This window comes from Temnothorax curvispinosus, unplaced genomic scaffold (genome assembly GCF_003070985.1).
Source record: "Temnothorax curvispinosus isolate PA1 unplaced genomic scaffold, ASM307098v1 QBEX01011378.1, whole genome shotgun sequence".
In the NCBI taxonomy this organism is placed as follows: Eukaryota; Metazoa; Arthropoda; class Insecta; order Hymenoptera; family Formicidae; genus Temnothorax; species Temnothorax curvispinosus.
Window position 1 is genome coordinate 1 of NW_020221158.1, and position 5,813 is coordinate 5,813.

Sequence of the window (5,813 nt, forward strand, 5' to 3'; positions counted from 1 at the left end):
AGGCATATTAAGCAATTGCGTCGGGTATCACGTTCAAGGCTGAATTTAGCCTTACATAACTTCCACAACAAAGAATAACAACTGCCTTACAGAACGTAAATGATATGGGATAAATGTTTAATTAATTAGCATAATGACTCAACAAGTCAAACAAGTTAGTTAAAATGCGATATAGCTTGTTGACATCAAAAGTGTACTGATTTAGATGGTTGTCGTATTAAGTTTTTTACAAATAATTATGAAAATATATTAAATTACTATTTGCTTAGTTATGGAACGCTATTAAATTAGAATACAATAGAATATAAAAAAAATAACAGCGTTGTTATCAGAAAGTTTGAAATTAATTTAAGAATTCAAACTTTAGGTCTTTTGAAGAAGACAATAAAAATTTTTTATACAAAATAGCAAGACGCTGCCTAGTTTTATACAGTAGCATTTATTATTTTTATTTACAGATGGTTTAATTGCATTAATGGATATTTATTGTTATCTTTTTTTACGTTATTTTTTTTGCATACTTACGTTATTAAGCGTTACAAGATGGCCATGACGGCCCATGACGGCCGTAGTGATTCTACTAGTCGAGACAAATACTATACTTACCATTTATAAGTCTCTAAAATTGTATGCTTGTATTGTATTCTTGCTATGATTTCCAGAAGCATTTGAGCTCTAACAAAGTGTGACTCTTTTCGAGGTAGCAAAACAAGGCAAGTATTTTACCATAAGTATAAGTGTAATGATACGATTTATTTATGCGCTTCGACATTTGCATTATTAACGGAAATAGTAGGGAACGCTGTTGAGCAGTATTAGAATCTAAGAACTCTATATAAGGTAGCGTACAAAAAGAATAGCAAGAAATATTATTTGTCAAATAATTCTAAACGTTAACAGAAAATAATTATATAATTAATATATAATTAATATATAATATATAAAATGATACACAAATACAGTCTTAGATATATCCGATACAATATATTTCATAATATATATATTTTATTTATAATCATACCCAATTAGTTACATTGTACTACAAAATACAATACATTAAAGTAGTATCTATATAAAAATAATAATATAAAATAAAATTAATATAAAATTATATATACGCGCAATAATATATTATTTATATTATAGATATACATATAATGAAGGTATTAGTAAAAAATAATATCTTAACTTATTATATAAGTTAAAAAGAAAGAGAAAGGACTTTTTCAGATAAGCTTGAGAATTAATATTAAAATTACAGCTTATAGATACATATCTAGATTGTACTTATTTCCCTTTAATTAGTTATGGTTCTTTTGCAGATTCATTTCTTTTTATTATAAATGGTGAAAATTTGTCAAGTACATTCGCCAGATCAGACTTTTGATCTTTTATTACACGTTGAATATTTTTGGGTACTTTTTCTTCGAATTTACTTTTCACGAAGTCGTTGATCTACACAACAAATTAATAATAATTTTATTATTATATATTTAATTATACGCATTATAAAAAACTGATATAAAATATTTGTCCATAAATCATTATTTTTACAAAATCAGGAATTATAGGTATGCTAAATATAATTTATTTTTCTCAGAAAAAGTTAAAAAAAATAAGGTAATAAATGATACCGCAATGTATAAGATTCTTACTTTATAATTATTTAATTTAAGTTTACAACTCTGCCATTTGTGTAATATTATGTACTAATTAGTTAATATCAAACTTATAAAAAGAATTAATAAATTGTGGTCTTTTGTTTGTTGTAAGTACTAACAAACTCTTCAAAATTTTAATATTTTTTAACAAGTAAACATATATATTGTTTTAATTATCTTATTATTAATCTAATAATAATGGTATAATATCAAAATTTAGTCTTTATAGTTGTTGATGGTAAAATCGAAGTAAATAAATTTAATTATAAATAAATATGTGACATCTAAGATAATTTACCTTGTCAAGTCGTTCACGAGAATTTACGCTATAGATAATACCAACTAATATTCTGTCATTATTGCGCATCCTATAAAAGAAATTAAGAAATTACAACTAGTAGGTAAAAGACACAATGCTCATAATTAGTCAAACATATTATTAATTATTACCTTGTATAATTATATGTTATTTCATCTAAATTTGCTAACATATAATCCAGTACTGCGTCGTTGTCTGAATGTTTCTGAATAATACGTGAAATAATGGCAGAGTAACCATTGTTTTGTATTATAATGTCATTCGAGGCACTTGTATTTATAAAATTAATCAAAATATCAGGATTTTCAGAACAAGCCAAGTATTCTAGTATATCATTGTCTTGTTTGATGAAATATATATCCATTAATTTGTTCCACGTAGACGCGTTAGCTTTCATTATACCATTACAATATATCCATTCTTTTAAGTCTGAGGGAATTCTATATATATGTATAATAAAAAAATTGTATAACTCTGTACATTATTATTATTAAATGTAATTTATCATCACTCTGCGCCACATATTACAACGCTATATGATTACAATAAAATTACCTATGTGTTTCGGGATTTGCAAGAAATTCATCTAATTTAACGGTGGCCATTCTTTTGCACTCGGAGTGACCAAAATTACATGCCCATTTTAGAGTGTTGGATCTTTTCAGCTTTGTAAGATCATCATCGGCAGAATCTTCTTCGTATCCTACGTTATTAGTAATTTTATCCAAAATATTCAGTATATATTGCTATATGTAGAAATTATAAAAAGATTAATTTGATAAAACCTTGATCTATTCTGTCTATAATTTAATCTTAAATATACACAAATGTTTTATTAATTAATTATACATATATATATATATATATATATATATATGTGTGTGTGTGTGTGTATATATATATATATATATATATATATATATATATATATATATAATTCTTCTTACCTTAAAATAATTAAATTCTGGAAGTTCATGAAATTCTCTCGTGAAGTCTAATATATTAAACATAGGATATAATGCTACAAAATCTGTTTCCCGAGACAAGTAATTCGCGAGGTCTATAGAAATATCTCTATATCGAGTTGACGTGCTATCATAAGATGATAGGCGTCATCAATGATTTGTGCTCGATTAAGCACGTGTATTTTTATATAATTGTCAGAATTGAGATAGTTTGCAATTTTTTGCCAATTTGAATCGTCGTAATTAACACGATAGTATCCTGTTGAAAAATTAATTAACATTACAGACCACATTATTAAAGGTTTCGAGATTTATCAGGAAACATGTTTAAATATTTCTTTCTCATGTTCAAGTTGTATCGAAAAATCGCCGTCATATTATACATAGATTGTTAATTATGAAATAAATTATCACTGAAGCTTTGTGGTACAAAAAATTATGTTTTCTATATTAAATTAAGTTGTTGTTAAATTATTGTTATTCGTAAAACATATTTACCCATTTGTTGTACGTTGACTATGACCCAGTCATTTGGATCGATTCCATCAATGCTTATATTTTTATCTTGTGGTCTTAGCCAATGAGTGGGCAGAGTAGAGGAGAAGTCGGAATTCGTTTGCGGAGTAGCAAAAGTCACAGGTATCCACCACTTATCGCTATCGATATGCTCATTTTCGCTTTTTGGACGAAAATGTTCTTGCGTTAGTATCGTTTCACCAGTGACATTATTTCGAGTCACATATACCATAGGATAATGCCTTTGTCTTAACCAGGTATCCATTACATCTTTTAATTTATAGGCACTATGTGGAACATCTGATTCATCAAGAACTTCTTGCAAGGCGTTCCATAAGTCGTCGGAAGTAGCCGAACTAAATTGACTACGTAATGTAAGACGAACGTGAAAAATAATGCAGATTACATGTTTTTAGTTTATTAAATAAAAATGTATAATTTGATTATAGATCAATATCTCATTAGTTTAATTTTTTGCAAGTTACGTAGAAAAGAAACATAACGAGTGGCATATTCCCCCCAATTACTCTATAAATAACTTTATTCAAGCAATTTCCTTCGTTCAATGCAATATAGCGTTATTTCAAAATTACATGTATGTCTTGTGTGTGTGTGTGTACCTATATACAAGGGTTAATTTGATACTTTTTTTCTGTGTATAATAAAAAGTAAGAAAATTAAACTATTAATGCTACTGTAAGTAAACAATTAAACGTAACATTATTATTACATTGAATTCTTTATAGTTTTATACATTTATATTTTTAATATAAATAAATATATGTATTATAGAACTTACTGTTTATGTAAATAATTAATAATACCGTTCCGAAATACCTCAGGGGTAAGAGTATGCTGTAACATGCGCAGTATAGCGGGTGCTGCGATAATTAGTATTACATAAAGCGTATATAACTAATATGTTATAATAAAGACACCATTCATAAGTTCGCAAACGTAACTGACGTGATAGCAAAAAAATTAATTTTTGCAATTTAAAAGTAGAATAAATATTTCTTTACATTCTTACGACAAACTTAATATATAAATAAATAGCATATTTATATATAAGATTCCTTTTTATCGTTATTCTTCTCTCTTTCCTATTTTGTGTCATGTATATACGTTTGGGAACTTGGGGATTGATTTACATTTACTTAATCTCACCCTTGCCGTAACTGGAATAAGAAAAGAGTGATTCAATTTCTTCACGATCTTTGGCTTCGAATGTAATAGGTTTCATATTCTTAGCAATGTCATAATGAAGAGCTGATTGTTGAGTCTTGATAACAAAAAAGTCCATTATTCGCCATTCTTTAAAAATCTGGAAAAATACGGAACTCTAGAAAGTTTCAATAAAATGAACTAAATATTAATAGAATATTATTATTTACTACCAATATAAACAATTTAAAAAAAATCTATTTTTATTTCAATTAGTAATTATTTTATCCGTAATTATTAATACTTTTTATAGCATAAAATTATCGTCAATAATTACAGATAAAATATAAGTGATTTATTTGTTTTTTTTTCTGTTTTTATATATTTTACAATCAACTATAGAGAATCGACGTATTTTAATATATTATTTAATCTATCTGTCACATAAATGATGATTTATTCAAATGCATAAGGACATATTTGTAACAATATTTATATATCAACCTCGTTGAGGATATGTTCTTCGAAGAATGACGCAAAGCCTTCATTTAGCCACACGTGAGACCACCATGACGGACTGACTACATTACCAAACCATTGATGCGCCATTTCATGTGCTGCTGTCACCGCTACTGTTAGTTTACGCTGCAGCGTATTTTCTTTTTCATCGTATGCAAAGTTAGACTCGCTAAAAATTATTTTATAACGCAGTTATATATTGTTTCTTTTCGAAAAAGTTTGCTATGTAATTAATGTTTACATATTAAAATTGTTTAGGGTATACATGAGACTTTTTACTTTTTTTAATTTTAAATACGCCTATTATATTTTTATTCTTTCAATATCAGACATTTCACATCTTTCTTCACAATCGTTTAATAATTCTGTCTTAAATTTAAGGTCAAATTGATTAAAAATGTTTAAAACTATTTAGGAAAATATAATTTGAACATAAAAAGAGATAAGAGTTAATTGATTTGAAAAATCCTGAGCCTCGTTTTCTTACAAAGTTTTTATAATATACAATGTTAAACACAAAATTTTACATATACTGATGCATGCATCAGTAAGCTGGATAATATGTAAAATAGCAAAAAATTTCAAAGTTTTTATGTAAAGAAAATACTATACGTGTAAGTCATTCTGTTAACATATATTTTAAATTACGTTGCGTTACATGTAAATAAT

At 26.4% G+C, this 5,813-nt stretch overlaps 1 pseudogene; it reads right to left on the reverse strand.

Moving 5' to 3' along the window:
- Positions 1–1,191: 1,191 nt before the first annotated feature.
- On the reverse strand, positions 1,192–5,807 carry LOC112461433 (annotated as a pseudogene).
- Positions 5,808–5,813: the final 6 nt, after the last annotated feature.